This window comes from Triturus cristatus, chromosome 1_1, assembly GCF_964204655.1.
Source record: "Triturus cristatus chromosome 1_1, aTriCri1.1, whole genome shotgun sequence".
NCBI classification, from domain to species: Eukaryota; Metazoa; Chordata; class Amphibia; order Caudata; family Salamandridae; genus Triturus; species Triturus cristatus.
This window is the reverse complement of record NC_140579.1, coordinates 113770243-113786875: the sequence shown is the minus strand read 5'-3', so window position 1 is coordinate 113786875 and position 16633 is coordinate 113770243. Positions and strand designations below refer to the sequence as shown.

The window sequence follows — 16633 nt, the reverse complement described above, 5'->3', positions numbered from 1 at the left end:
TCGGTGTAACAGACTCCGATGCTGCTGAGGTCGGGTGTAACAGACTCCGATGCTGCTGAGGTCGGTGTAACAGACTCCGATGCTGCTGAGGTCGGTGTAACAGACTCCGATGCTGCTGAGGTTGGTGTAACAGACTCCGATGCAGCTGAGGTTGGGTGTAACAGACTCCGATGCTGCTGAGGTCGGTGAAACAGACTCTGATGCTGCTGAGGTCGGTATAACAGACTCCAATGCAGCTGAGGTGGGGTGTAACAGACTCCGATGCTGCTGAGGTCGGTGTAACAGACTCCGATGCAGCTGAGGTGGGGTGTAACAGACTCCGATGCTGCTGAGGTCGGTGTAACAGACTCCAATGCAGCTGAGGTGGGGTGTAACAGACTCCGATGCTGCTGAGGTCGGTGTAACAGACTCCGATGCTGCTGAGGTCGGTGTACCAGACTCCGATGCAGCTGAGGTCGGGTGTAACAGACTCCGATGCTGCTGAGGTCGGTGTAACAGACTCCAATGCAGCTGAGGTGGGGTGTAACAGACTCCGATGCTGCTGAGGTCAGTGTAACAGACTCCGATGCTGCTGAGGTCGGTGTACCAGACTCCGATGCAGCTGAGGTCGGGTGTAACAGACTCCGATGCTGCTGAGGTCGGTGTAACAGACTCCAATGCAGCTGAGGTGGGGTGTAACAGGCTCCGATGCTGCTGAGGTCGGTGTAACAGACTCCGATGCTGCTGAGGTTGGGTGTAACAGACTCCGATGCTGCTGAGGTCGGTGTAACAGACTCCGATGCTGCTGAGGTCGGGTGTAACAGACTCCGATGCTGCTGAGGTCGGTGTAACAGACTCCGATGCTGCTGATGTCGGTGTAACAGACTCCGATGCTGCTGAGGTCGGTGTAACAGACTCCGATGCAGCTGAGGTTGGGTGTAACAGACTCCGATGCTGCTGAGGTCGGTGTAACAGACTCCGCTGCTGCTGAGGTCGGTATAACAGACTCCAATGCAGCTGAGGTGGGGTGTAACAGACTCCGATGCTGCTGAGGTTGGTGTAACAGACTCCGATGCTGCTGAGGTCGGTGTAACAGACTCCGATGCAGCTGAGGTCGGGTGTAACAGACTCCGATGCTGCTGAGGTCGGTGTAACAGACTCCGATGCTGCTGAGGTCGGTGTAACAGACTCCAATGCAGCTGAGGTGGGGTGTAACAGACTCCGATGCTGCTGAGGTCGGTGTAACAGACTCCGATGCTGCTGAGGTTGGGTGTAACAGACTCCGATGCTGCTGAGGTCGGTGTAACAGGCTCCGATGCTGCTGAAGGTTGGTGTAACAGACTCTGATGCAGCTGAGGTGGGGTGTAACAGGCTCGGATGCTGCTGAGGTCGGTGTAACAGACTCCGATGCTGCTGAGGTCGGTGTAACAGACTCCGATGCTGCTGAGGTTGGTGTAACAGACTCCGATGAAGCTGAGGTGGGGTGTAACAGACTCCGATGCTGCTGAGGTCGGGTGTAACAGACTCGAGGCAGCTGAGGTCGGGTGTAACAGACTCCGATGCAGCTGAGGTCGGGTGTAACAGACTCCGATGCTGCTGAGGTCGGGTGTAACAGACTCCGATGCTGCTAAGGTCCGGTGTAACAGACTCCGATGCAGCTGAGGTCGGTGTAACAGACTACGATGCAGCTGAGGTCGGTGTAACAGACTCCGATGCTGCTGAGGTCGGGTGTAACAGACTCCGATGCTGCTGAGGTCCAGTGTAACAGACTCCGATGCAGCTAAGGTCGGGTGTAACAGACTCCGATGCAGCTGAGGTCGGGTGTAACAGACTCCGATGCTGTTGAGGTCGGGTGTAACAGACTCCGATGCTGTTGAGGTCGGTGTAACAGACTCCAAAGCTGCTGAGGTGGGGTGTAACAGACTCCGATGCTGCTGAGGTCCGGTGTAACAGACTCCGATGCTGCTGAGGTCCGGTGTAACAGACTCCGATGCAGCTGAGGTCGGGTGTAACAGACTCGATGCAGCTGAGGTCGGGTGTAACAGACTCCGATGCTGTTGAGGTCGGTGTAACAGACTTCGATGCTGCTGAGGTCGGGTGTAACAGACTCCGATGCTGTTGAGGTTGGGTGTAACAGACTCCGATGCTGTTGAGGTCGGTGTAACAGACTCTACTGAGGTGGGGTGTAACAGACTCCGATGTTGCTGGGGTCCGGTGTAACAGACTCCGATGCTGCTGAGGTCGGGAGACTCCGGTGCTGCTGAGGTCGGGTGTAACAGACTCCGGTGCTGTTGAGGTCGGGTGTAACAGACTCCGATGCTGGTGAGGTCGGTGTAACAGACTCCGATGCAGCTGAGGACGGGTGTAACAGACTCCGATGCTGGTGAGGTTGGTGTAACAGACTCCGATGCTGTTGAGGTCGGTGTAACAGACTCCGATGCTGTTGAGGTCGGTGTAACAGACTCTACTGAGGTGGGGTGTAACAGACTCCGATGTTGCTGGGGTCCGGTGTAACAGACTCCGATGCTGCTGAGGTCGGGAGACTCCGGTGCTGCTGAGGTCGGGTGTAACAGACTCCGGTGCTGTTGAGGTCGGGTGTAACAGACTCCGATGCTGGTGAGGTCGGTGTAACAGACTCCGATGCAGCTGAGGACGGGTGTAACAGACTCCGATGCTGGTGAGGTTGGTGTAACAGACTCCGATGCTGTTGAGGTCGGTGTAACAGACTCCGATGCTGCTGAGGTCGGGTGTAACAGACTCCGATGCTGCTGAGGTCGGTGTAACAGACTCTGATGCTGCTGAGGACGGGTGTAACAGACTCCGGACTCCGATGCAGTACCAAAGCTCAGATACCAGCAGCATTGGAGAGGCACAGTGGGATGGCAACCCTCACACCTTCAGCCCTTGATGAGCTGTTAAGAGGTGCTTGAAGGTGACTGAGATGGGGGGGCTGCAGCTACAGGAGCAGGGGCATCTATTCAGACGCAAACAGCCCTGAATGCGTCATGTCTCTGCAATTTAGAGGGGCCTCACACATTCCCTTTCTGCCCAGGGCCCCAAACATCCTAGAACCCCTGATTACCCCCGAGGCAGCACGTGGTTCTCTTCACAGAGCTTAATTACTGTCACTAAATTGTAAGCAAACCTCGGTTCTTCAAACATGCAGTCTATAATTGGAATAAAATAAAGAAATGGCACAATCGCACCCACACTGATTAAACAAAGTATGGAGGAGAATCAGTTAAATCAGTTCTCTTAGAGTATCTCCTTTAAGTACTGTACATCACAGTGGGGGGTGGCAAAACTAACATTTTGGAAAGAGAGCCTGTCTTCTTGTCCAGGAGGGGGTGAGGAGCCCTACCCCACCCTAGAAGAGACCAAGATGATACTAGAGTACTGCATGCCCACCCCTGTGCCCACACTGGTGGATTCTGTTCCCCCGCCTGTGATGGCTCCTGCCCCCTCCCAGTGATGGCTCCTGTCCCCCCATGTGGTGGCTCCTGCCCCCCCCCCGCCTGTGATGGCTCCTGTCCCCCTCCTGTGATGGCTCCTGCCTCCCCCCCCACCCCGGGATGGCTCCTGCCCCCCCCCGTGGTGGATCCCGTCCCCGCCCTGGGTGGCTTCTGTCCCAGTCCTGGAATGGCTCCTGCAGCGAGGGTGAAGTTCTTGATGGGCCTCTTCTCAAAAAGGCTCAGCTCAAAATTAATATGAAAAGGTGGGTGAGTGAGTAAGTGAAGGGATGGGTGGATGGTTGGATGAATTGGTGAAAGGATGAATGGACGAATGAAAGATTGAATAGATGGATAAGGAGAGAGGATGGATGGATTGATGAGTGAATGGGAGGATTGATGATAGAAAAGGTAAATAGCTGGATGTATGGGTGGAAGGGTAGCTGGGTGGGTAAAGGGGTGGATGGATGAGTGAAAGGATGGATGAGTGAAAAGGTGGATGATGATGAGTGAGTGGGTGGATGGATGAGTGAAATAATGGATGGATTGATGAATTGATAAGTGCAAGGGTGAATGGATGGACGGATGAGTGAAAGGGTGGATGTAAGGATGGATGAGTGAGTGAAAGGGAGGGTAGGTGGACAAAAGGATAAATAGATGATTGAAGGAGTGAAAGGATAAATGGATGAGAGAAAGGATGGATGAGTGATAGGGTCAATGGATGGATCCATGAGTGGATGAGTAGATGGATGGGTGGGTGGGTGGATGGATGGAAGGAAGGATGGCTAAGTGAAAGGGTCGATGGAGAGAGAAAGGGAGGATGGATGGATGACTGAAAGGGTGGATGGGTGGAAGGATGAGTGACTGGATGGATGGATGAGTAAGTGAAAGGATGGCTGGATGGGTGAAAGGGTAAATGGCTGGATGGATGAGTGAATGGATGGATGGGTAGAAGAGTGGATGGATGAGTATACGGATGGATAGGGTGAAAAGATGGATGGATAATGGATAGATGAAAGGATGGATGAAGGGATGGATGAGTCTAATGATAGATGGAAGGATACATGATGGATAGGTTTGCAAATGGTTGAATATGTTTGGATATGGCTGGGCTTATTTATATACTATTGCGCCACCTCCTCTGATGTGTCTGTAAAACTTACCTATTGTCCTGACGTTTTGTCCTGAATTTTGACCTCCTGTCCTGAATTTGTGTCCTGAATTTTGACCCTTTGTCCTGAATTTTTACACTCACCATCCTGAATTTGCACCAATGCCAGTTGGTCACCCTAACTACACGGCTCATTTGAAATGACTCATTTAGTCGCTGTAGGAGGCGACAGAAATGACTGCTTAACTTGGCTGCAGAAATCCTTATGCTTCACATTCCTTTTTCCGCTGGATGCATATTTTAGGAAGGGGCGAGAGCTGGAGCTGCCAGTGAGCACGACTGGAACATCTGCACTGAAATAAAGCTGGTCATCTCCATTGTTTGTCCTCCTTTTGATGCATGCCATTCCAGATGCAACAGAGGTTTCAATTCTCTGCATAGGGGAGTTGTGAGATGGTTCTTTATAATGGAATCTCTTGAGGTGCGAGTGTGTTTAAGATGTGGGAGAACACTAACCGTGATCATTTTTAAATTATATGTATACAAATTTAAAGTTGTAAATACGTCTTGAAATGAGGTTTAATAATCTTTTATGAAATGTTTTAATGATTATAAACAGTTGGTTTTTACTGTTTAAACAGTTTTTTATGAACTATGGTGTATGTATTACATTTTTCTTTTATAGACTGTCTTTTATGATGAAATATTGAAATAAAGACGTATGAACTGAACTGAACTAACCGCGGGTTATTGAGATTGAGTGTCATTTTTGGGACTTTGTACGATTACAGCCATGCACCCTGCGCTTCTCATCTAGTTTGATTTGAAAATAAGTTTGCAGCTCACATCCACTCACCTTCTTGTATAAAATAGTGCTGGTATGCATACAGTTGAATGATACACGAACAGGCATGTGTACCCACTTATAAAGTGCAGTGACTGCAGAATCAAGCACTTGTTCAACCAACAATCTATTGTGGTAATATGGACAACTTGTATTTCTAGCCTGAGATCTGTTCGGTGCTGAACGACTGAAAGTGGCGCTTCTAAAACCTAGTCAGGAAATGGTTTACCATACAGCCACGCAAACCTCACATCAGTAATTGTCATGTAGTGGAAAGCGAATAAATGAACATAATGCGTAACTCGAAGCAGTCTTAAGGAGGTGGCCTGCACATGCCTGGAAAGATAGGTTGAGAGTGAGAGCCATGAAAGTACATCATGGAGATGGGGGTTTCTTTGGGGTGCCAAAGTACATTTATAGATCTTCATGGATCTGTGAATTCTGTAACCAGAGGTTGTATCTTAATCTAGGAAAACTAAGCAAATTAAGTCCAATGTGGAATCCTGCTTCGTATTGAAAGGGATGTCACTAGTTTCCGATCCGTCCTTGCATTTGTTTGGGAAGACAGAAATTCTCCCAGGATAGTAAGGCATCACGAGAGTCTTCAGAAGCATGACGTCACATGGGCACAGCTGGTCGGTGAACAATTCAGAGTTCGAACCCTGGCGTGGACCATTCTGCATCTCTCTCATCAGCTAGAGGCAATATTCCACTGCCAGATGCCTTTTCAAGCTACTAAGAACAGCATATAAGTGGCGTATGCTGTTCAGCAAGTTCCTGACACCTGTGGGTAGATTCTGCTCTCACAGTACGAGTATCTTGAATGCCCTTAGGTCATTGACCAGTACCAAACCTAAATGTGCAGAGAGACTGAACTGGATTGCTCTGCTTACGTGCATCATCAAATGATGAGCACATGAGATGTAGAGTATGTGTTTTCTGTTGCCTTTCCTGTGGCATTGTGCCAATTGTTAGTATTGTTTTTTCTAAGTCTGTTTTAAAGTTATGACGTAAATCAGAATTGTGTTGTATTTATGTAGAGCTGTACTTCCACCTTGTTAGTCATAAAGCAATTTGTTAATTATTAAGTAACTACTCTAAATGTATAATTTATGTTGTGGTTTGTAACCATGTCTAAGGCCTGGAATGCTCTTATTTTTAGGTTGAGCTTCGATCGACCTGTTCTCTCTTCTGTGGGGTTTGGCAAACCCACCGATTGCCATTGGTTACTATCTGTTGCATTCAGAAATGCTGACTTATTATTGGTGCATTTCTGTAAAAGTCCCTCCTTTGTGTGTTTAGCTCTATTTCCAGCGATTTCACTCAGAGAGCATTTTGGTCATCCATCACACAGTACAGTGTGTGATGGCCTCTTTTCCCTCCTCCCATCGGGCTATTGCAGGTCTGGTGTTATTTTTTTGGGTAGTTTTATATAGCACGAACTACACCCGAAGGCCACCAGTTACGTTACACAAGGACACATTTATTATTTGGTAGTCTCAGGGAGATTAAGTGATTTGCCCAGAATCACCGGATGCTGATCCAACGCGAGGCTCGAACCTAGTTGTCTAACTCGTCTGACTCGATCCACTATTTTACAGAAATGTACAGCGCCTTAAAGACCATGGGAGAGGCCCTGGTAGACAGATTTGAACTTTGGAAATTCTCAGCAGTAGTCGTACCGCAGCATTTTGAAAAATTTGCAGTTTTTGTAGGCATATTTTCTTGATGTTAGTTAACGAGGTATTACAATAATCTATTTTGGGAATATTAAGAGTGAAAACTGCATTTTTCTGTAGATCACACAGGATGAACTGAAGAATTGTCCTTGGTGTCTTAAGCACGAAGAAAGAAGAAGAAGTGATAGTATTGATAAGCACACCAAAAGAAAGATTACTATTAAAAAGATTACGGGACATCCAGCCCCTAATCTATAGCATGCACTTGTGGAATCTGGAGGCAGTGTTGTCAGGATTACTGCCCACTGACACCACAATCCGGGTGTTGTCAGAATAAGACACTACTGTAAAGCCAAGAGATTTAATCAAACAGCCAAGGGGGCACGTAAAGATTGAAAAGAGTAGGGCTCAACGAAGAGCCTTGCGGGACCCCAGAAGGTAAAGTAAAAGAAGGAGAGTTGAAATCGTCCAGGGAAATGAACTGCTCTCGGTCTGAGAGGAAAGCTTTCAGAAGCTGGAGAGCCCTACGCCTGATACCTAGAGAGGACAAACGGTCAATACGTAGGCAGTGATTGACCGTGTCGAATACTGCCGAGAGATCTAATAAAATTAGGGCAGCTTTCCCACCTGCATCTAGGGTTCGTCTAATTTCTTCTGAGGCTGTAATGAGGATCAATTTGCTGCTATTTTGGCTTCTGAAACCAAATTGGGTACCATACAGAAGACTGTTATTACCGATGAAAGCGGAGAATTCAGTATTAATGGACTTCTCTACGATCTGCACCTAGAAGGGAAGGCGAGAGATGAGGTGGTAATTATTAGGATCGTTGGCATCCAGGGTAGGTTTCTTTAAAAGTAGGAGGATGGAGGCTCTGTTCTACTCTTTAAGTAGCCGGTCTCAACTATCCGATTAAAGATGTCTGTAAGGTACTTGGATACAGTTTCAGGAGCAAGGTGAAGGATTTTGGGGTGACAAGGGTCAAGTGGAGAAGCTGACTTGACCTGACTAAGTAAGGACTGAACAGATGCTATGGATAGAGAAGAAAAGGAGATCAAAATAGCATTGTCCCAAGGGAGAATCCCTTAGGGTATGCTGGAGAGAGGGACTGCACTATTGTATTGCCGGGCCATGTTATTTGGAAGGAGTAGTTGCATTTAATTCCTGCGCAGCCAGGTGTCCCGATCTCCTGGAGGAGAGGTGAATGAAGAGTGAGAGGAAAGGGAGCTGTAGGTAGCCTCAACCTTAGTCTTAAAGAACGAGGCTTGAGCGTTACAGAACACTTGGTCAGAGGCGTTGTTTTTGGGATCAGGGACCTTAGTTAGTTGTTTTACCACATTGAAAAGTTATTTTGAATAGTTTGAGGACTGAATTTTAGATGTAAAACTGGTCGATTTTGTTTTCACAATCATCTCCTTGTAGACTGAGATGGCCAATTTGTACGAGACTTTATCTAAGGGATCGTAGTTGGTACGCCATTTCCTTTCCAATCTACGGCAGTTTTGTTTTTGTAGCCTAAGTTTGTGATCGACCCAGGGTTCTGCGGGGGAGGCTGTATGATTTTTATATGGTTTGTTTGGTGCAAGAAGGTTAAGAGTTGTATTAATCCACTGATGATCGATGTTAGAGGCAGTATCAAGATCCAAGCTCATCTCCGGCATCGATTGAGCTAAAGAGGTATTTAATGTATCGGAGTTAATTTTATCCCAAGGACTGCAAGCCATACGAGAAGATTGAAGGCAGCTGGGCGATCATTTTAGGCAGCCAACATTAGATGAAACATGACCACATGATGATCCGACCAAAACAGAGGAATGGAAGACGAAACTAAAAGACGTGGATTATTAGTAAAAATACCATCTAGTAGGTGACCTGCTGAGTGAGTGGGTCCCTTTACGAGTTGGACTAGACCCAGGCTCGCCAAAGAGTCACAGAGATGAGCTGAGTCACTATCCAGGGAGTACTCAAAATGGAAATTAAAATCCCCCAGAATAGTGAAATCAGGGAGATTAGCATTGATTTCAAGCAGTTGGCCGATATTTTTAATGAAAGTTGACCTAGTGCCAGGGGACGAAAAATAAGAGCCACATTGAAAGCATAATGATTGGTTAGTTCTATTTTAAAAGAGAGCATTTCACAGTCGAGGTTTACGGGAAGCGGCACAAAAGACGCTTTGAGGTGGTTGCTGTAAATAACCGCTAGTCCTCCGTCCCTTTTACCAGTGCGGTCCAGCCTATTTATTTATTTATTTATATATTTATATAGTGCACTACTACCCAGAGGCGTCTATAAAAAGTATACAGGGTCTGCGTGTTTAGACAACATATACTACAGGATTGGTGTCAGACAAACTCTGATCACCCCCACCGGGTATGTTGGCCTTTTGTACCAACTAGCTCACAGTGCCACTAGAATCTCCTCTTACCAAGGAGGGAATAGTTCCTGGCAACCTTCGAACATGACACCCCTGATCCCTCAGGACCGTGAAAACAATATACTACTTTTCGCTTAGTCACTCGTGCTTACTAAGTCTGTCTCAGAGAGTTACACAGAATAAACAGGCTGGGCGTTTTCAATAAGAATTTATTGAACAGTTGTTTTTCCGGTGTAAAATATATGCACTGCAATAACTGTTAGACAGTATAAGATATAAATGATTAACAGTACTATAAAGGTAAATGGATGGTATAACTCTACCATCTTACAATAATTATGAATACACTTGAGTATACAAAACACATGATAAAAAGATGCATACTCCTACGATGCCTTCCTAACTAGATGTACCCAAGTGTACCTATCATGTAAGTTGGTGTTAAGCCAAGAATCCCTCTAGGATTTAGTCAACCCCATTACCTGAAGTGAGAGACTGTGGGAACCCATCCTGGTGTCGAGTTGGACACCCCGCGAGGGATGTTAGAACACTGCGAGCTGGACGCAGGAACCTCAGCGTCTCTTGGTCAGTGTGCCAGCCGGGAACTCTCGGTCTCCTCTGCTCTATCTTAGCAAGATGTGATGTATATATACCCATAGGTCTCCCCAGGGGTCCTACCTCACTGTATTACTGTGTCGGCCTAAGGATGATGTCAGGCATGAACTTTGTACATAGATTTTATACAGGAGATGGGCGTCCTTGTGTTCGACCAAGAATCCTCATGCATAATGTATGAGATTTCGAACTAGGGAAAACCCGCATTCTGAATGCAGTGTTGTATCTAGGTAAAAGGTCAGTCCCTGTAAACCGTGGCTAGTGTAATGTAGGGAAGAATATAGGTGAAGGGTAACATAGTTACAGGGGCCTATATTATGGTATCTGTATGGAATATAACACCTAAACATGGAGTGGCCAGGAGGCGTTGCAGTAATAAGATTAGAGACCGAGGACGTCTGCCCACATCTCAGGACCACCTCGCCTTCAGGAAACAGCTCAAGACCTGGCTGTTCGAGCAGTAGCAGACCCCCTCCCCCAAGCGCCTTGAGACCCTTACGGGTGAGTAGCGCGCGGTATAAATTCCATGATTGATTGATTGATTGATTGATTGATTGAGTGATGAAAGCTATGTTGATTAACTGATTACCTGAGCGTTTATGAAATCGTTCAAATTAAACAGCATTTTTAGATAAAGATCTTTACATTAATTAGTGTGCAGCTATAATACATTGGGGCTTTGGTCGAGTGGGTGTTGAGGGAATTAGGGGAGTTCAGTGCACAAATGTTGTCCTTGGTAAGTGCTAGAAGACAAATCGGAGAAGTTTTCACAGTCGTTACCCCTGTGGGGTATAAATTAGGGCCTGGGCAGTTCTTGCCTAAGGTATCAAGAATAAGCAACTCTTCCCGTGATTAGCAAAAGGAACCTCGAGGTTGGGGTTTGAAACCAGCAGGGGGCTGGCACTGAGCGTGGTCTGAGCGCGGACGGGCGCAGATGGGCTTGCCTTTGGTGGACCAGCGGCGCGTTTGTTGCGCAGACACACTGTTAATCCAGCACTGTAGCCCGTCATCCGTGGGCGTGCCAGGTGAAGTGAAGGGAAGCGCTAAACAGCTCAAGGCAGGTGAGCGTTAAGAGCTAAGCATGAGGGCAGATAAACATTGACCATATCCCAGCAACCCCTGCTGTCAATCACTGGTTCCCCATTGAAAGCGCAGTTACTGGTAAATTAAAAATTAACCAAAATAATAATGTGAACGCTAAAAAGCATAAAAGAAATGGTTAAAAAAGACAAAGTGCACCACACTAAGATGGCAACTAGGGAGCCAGACACACTCTGAAAGCACCCAAACATTCAAATTGGAGATGAAAAAAGCCAGGACTGGAGCAGTTTTCTAAAACGAGTGAGGTTCTGTTGATTCTTCAGTTCCCAAGGGAGTTAATTCCACAATTTTTATGTGGAGTAAACAAAACTCCCCCCTCACCCCAGGATGTTTTTACATCTTGTGGAGATTGTTTTCAGTGCAGGCGATCGCAGAGTTCTCCTCGGTGTATACCAAGAGAACCTTTTCCTTAAATATTCGGGACCTCTCCTGTAGAGTGATTTATGAGCAGAGCAGAGAGCCATAAAGGCCAAACGTTTCTTAAGTGGGAGCCAATGAAGCTCCGCTAAGTCCTGTCAGTCTGATTGATATTTGGATATTTTTTTGACAAGGGGCAGCTCCTCCATTTGAGCGGAGGAGCGTCGCCCCACAAGCCCCAGAGCTGAAAAATAAAACGGTAATAAAGTTGATTTTTTACTGTTTTCATTTTCAGCAAACAGTCCTGAACTAAGTGTCAGGACTGGCAGGGCCAGCGCTGCCGAGTGGCAGCAGCATGGAGCTGCGCGCTTTAAAATGCTCATGTCTCTTTGGCCGTTTGTCTTCTGCCAGATATGCGCATTTTAAAGTTCTCTAACCTAGCTGTCTTAGACGAGTGCAGGCCTCCAGTGCTCTTAGGAGCGATGAAAGAGGCTGCTCTAGTTAATCCTGGCGCTGTTTTCCTGCTGTGAAAGCAGTGCCAGGAAAGGGTAGTGCAGTTTCCTGCATTGAGAGCTTTCTAGAAGACACCCGAGGGAGGAAGACGTCAAGCTACAAAGGTAAGTGAATTTATTTTCTTTTTGCGCCCCCCGTCACACCACCCTCGGTACAAGCCAGCCGCCACTGTTTTTTAAGGAGGCGGGCTGCTGCCTTCTGCAGAAGCTGAAGTTTCTTTAGAGAATGTTGTTGGATGCCTTGATAGAGGGCATTGCAATAGTCTAGTCTGGACAATACCAATGCAATCACCACTGATTTCTGGAAATCATAGGGAATAAAGGTAAGAGTTTTCCTCAGACTTTTAATTATAAAGAAACAAGCAGAGGTGAGTTTGTTTATCTGATCTCTAAATGAACGATCAAGGATTACACCCAGGATCTTTATGTTCGAAACTGGAGTGGAAAGGGGGCCAAGAGATTGGGCCCACCAGGACAGGTTCCAAAATGAGAGGTCTCTTCCAAAAAGAAGGACCTCCATTTTCTCTGTATTTAACTTCAGACTACTGTGTTTCATCCATTTGACAATCTCACCCAAGCAACTATTGAAGCGATGTGAGGCTTCCTCCTCATTGCTAGAGATGGACACAATAATCTGAGTCTCGTCTGCTATGAAATTGTTGAAAAAACAAAAGATTTGATCAGTTTGGCTAGAGGGGGCCACATAAACGTTACAAACAGTGGGGCTCAGTAACAACCCTTGTGGAACCCCGCAAGGCAGAGAGGAGGGTTTTGATCTGAATTCCCCAAGTGAAACCAACTGTTCTGTATTCACCAGAAAAGATTGGAGGAGATTTATTGCAGTCCACGTAGCTCCATATTGGCTAGACTGTCTAGAAGAACCACATGACTCATGGTGTCGAAAGCTGCAGACAGATTTAAAAGAATGGCCTCAGCCTCCCCCCATTATGGATTTAGGCCCAGATCTCTGCACTGGGTTGAATGTATGACACTGTTCTGCATTCTGTCCATCAACTGTTGTTTTTGCATTTGTCACCCCGAGTGGGAAGGGTATGCCCAGACGTGGGTCCCGTGCTCTCCCTCCCACTGGAGTCAAGCTATCCTGGCTGATGAGGGGGTGAAACCCAGAAACCGGTCCTAGGATGCTTCTTCCCAGTCCAGGGAGGACCTGGCCTGGCAGTTCGGGCTGGGCTGTTCCCATTGGGCACAGGGTCAAGATTGATTAGCACATGGCTGGGTTCAAACTGGAATGGCATGGGGAGCAAAAGACCTATGGATTTAGGCCCAGATCTCTATACTGGGGAGAATGTATGACATTGTTCTGCATTCTGTCCATCAATTGTTCTTTTTTCATTATATTTATCGAGGCACCACTATCGATGATAAAAGGTACTGAGCATCCATTTATTTTCAATGTAATCTTTGGACAATGTTTGTATTATTTCGTTGCTTTAATATGTCGACTTATCTTTGACTGACTTTTCTCCTCACGTGCATGTGACGTTTTTCTGAAGTAAGCATTGATATGGCACAATCACTTTCTTCACTTCTACTTATTTTTGAGTATGAAGAATTGTTTGATGATGACTTAAATGACGATCAACTTCATTTAGTACTTATTTGCCTCAACTGATGTCGCCGCTTGGCCTTGTGGGCGTGCATCAAATGTTGCTTCTGAAACGTTCTGGTGGCCATTTTGTCTTCGTGCCATGACCCATTTACTTTTTCCTTCGCTCTGCACATCGTCACTAAATGGTTCTCTTGACCACAGCGTTTGCATATTTGACCAATTTCAGGACACTTTCCTTCGTGTGGAAACGCAAATCCACACCTGAAACACAACTTCTTTTTGCGTGTAGACATCGCTTTGTGTCTTTCACTTTTTTGTTTCAAATGACTTTTCACACTCATGACTGACTCGCTCTCGGCACCTCCGGCCCCTATGCTGGTACTTTGTTTCTCAACACATTCCTCAGCTCTGGCAGCCATCAACACTCACTCCAGACTAAGTTTCTCTCAGCATTCGTCCCATGAATGAATCACACTAGCATCCATTGATCACTCTAAGCCGCATGACTTCTTCATCGTTAAATTTATTAAACTTACAATGTGTGATGACTATGTTGATTCCTTCCATGCATTAATTGATTGTTTCACCAACTCTTTGACGTTCTTGACTGAAAATATATCATTCATAGTCAACATTTGGTACTGGATTTAACTTGAGATTCAACGCATTTCCAATTCTTTGTCCCTCCATTTGCATTTTCTTTATTACTTCTTTCAGACCATCACAGCAAGATCTTTGAGATATTTGACAATCTAATTGTTATCAGTCTCTTCAAGTGCATCTATGAAATCTTCAAATGTTTTCATCCATGCAGTCCATCTAGCACCAGTATTTTGTTTTGGGGCAGTGTTGAATGGGGGTGGTGCTTTGAAGAAAGTGGCAGCATTGTAAACTAGTTTGGAACTTACCCTTGCTTTGCTGTTGCACAACATAGGACCTAGATACCTCAGAAAAAGACTTCTCCCATACCAATCGGCCGGCACTCTTAGATCTAACTCTAAGTTCCTAATGTGCGTTCCCTGTTTGTCAAGGCCAGAAAGAGAGGAAGGGCCTTTGCGGTCAGGACAGCTATGCTATGGAATGGGGATCATTCTAGGGCCCCCACCATCAGTGTCAGAGGGGCCTGGTTATGTAAATAGAGATCCTGCAGTATCATCACCACCTTGAACTGGGTAATCCTCAAACTTCCCCCCCCCCCACCACCAATCACTCCCCTTGCACTAGTTCCACCCCCCAAATAGGGAGCTTAGAGACCGGAAAAGGGTGGAGTGCACACCGCGGCTAGAGGGGGCAGTGTTGTTGTGGGTGTGGTAGTATTACACACGTGGGGGGGCGACTATAATGCGAGGTCTTTTGTCCGTCCCACCAGACTTGCACTCATTTCTCCCTCTCTCCTTGTGAAGTATAACTCCCCCAGCTCTCTTGAGTCAGGGACATGCCTGATGACCGAGGGGAATGTTGTGGGGGGTATTTTTTTTTTTATTGCTGCCCCCCCAAACCATTAAGTGAGGTCAGTTCTCTAACCCTCTGTAACTCCCCTCCAAGGCTCGTCTCCTTCCGGTAGTTCTCCTCCCTCTTGGGCCCTTCCCCGGGGCCCCCCATATATTTGGAAGATTAACATGCCCGATAGCCAGGAGAGGTACGGGGGCAGGAGGTGGGGGGGGCAGTGTTGTGTGTGGGTGCAGAGGGAAGGTATTACATGTGGGGGGAGGGGTTTGTGCACTCTCGCTCCCCAGGCTTCCGCTCCCTCTGTTACTTCTCCTTCCTCTCCGGTCTCCTCCCGGGGTACCCTACTTCTGCTGGGTGAGTAGCATACACTGTAGACATTAGTAGTTGCTGGGCATACAAATATAAAGCTGTGATCGTCATGTTATGCAGTGTGCTTTGCCGCAGGCACAGTAACTCTCTGTGCTACTTCGAGTCAAAACTGTGATTGGGCAAAGCAAACATCTCTGCAGCAAGTGCATTAACCTCCAGAGTTATCTTGTCAGTGTTATTATCCCCTAAAAGTTGCTGGACACACACATCTCTGCAGGAAGTACATTAACCGCCAGAGTTATCTTTCCAGTGTTATTATCTCCTAAAAGTTGCTAGGTGGGCATGCACATCTCTGCATCAATTGCATTAATGACCTGAGTTATCTTACCATTACTAATGTCTCCTAAAATTCACTGGGCATACGCATATCTCTGCAGCAAGTGCATTAACCTCCAGAGATATCTTGCCAGTATCATTAACCACCAGAGTTATCTTGCCAGTACTATTATCCAAATGGTTCTGGGCGCCCACAGATCTCTGCAGCAAGTGCATAAACCTCCAGAGTTATCTTTTAAGTATTATTATCCCCTAAAAGTTGCTTTGCACACAGATCTCTGCAGCAGGTGCCTGAACCCCAGGAGATATTTTTAAATGCAGACTCTTTGTGTCAGGCACCTATCCCTGACATATATACTGTCACATTTGTCCTTGTGGCTAAGTTAATAAAAAATAAAGGCATAATTTGTTGTCAAAGTCTGGTTTTTATAGCTCCGCCCCTCGTGACTACATCCCTGTCACACCTTGCCCCCTAGTTATAGGGTCCCAAGTATTATTTACCGATCTCCGTCAGCTCTGTGCGTTCAGCTGTTTCACCTGCAGTCACTGGGTTAAAGGCATTGCAGGGCACACACACCCTTTAATGCTTGCAGGGTCGATAACAGAGTTGTTTACATAGGAGGCTAACACAAGAAAATGATGAACGGAGCGCTGAAACTTTTCAGACTCTCACCCCCAGTCACAGATCTGGGTTGAATCCATCATTATTCTTTAGCTCACTTCGCCACCCCAGTTCAGACACAGCTAAATGCAAATCAGACTTGACCCTGTGCCTCATGGGAACAGTCCAGCCCGAACTGCCAAGCCATGTCTTACATATGAGTCTCTCTTGGGGTTTCTTACACTTCACTTGCTCGAAGAGATGTGGGGTTGTTGTTACATACATCCATGGCCCCCACCATCAGCATTGAAGGGGCATTGATATATCATGGAATGGGCTTGGTTATGTA

The 16633-nt window shown here is 46.7% G+C and overlaps 1 protein-coding gene across 3 annotated transcripts in view; it reads left to right on the top strand.

Annotated features, from left to right (window-relative positions):
• Nucleotides 1-16633, top strand: part of LOC146869698 (saoe class I histocompatibility antigen, A alpha chain-like) — a 274622-nt gene that overhangs the window by 84047 nt on the left and 173942 nt on the right. The window lies entirely within an intron of this gene.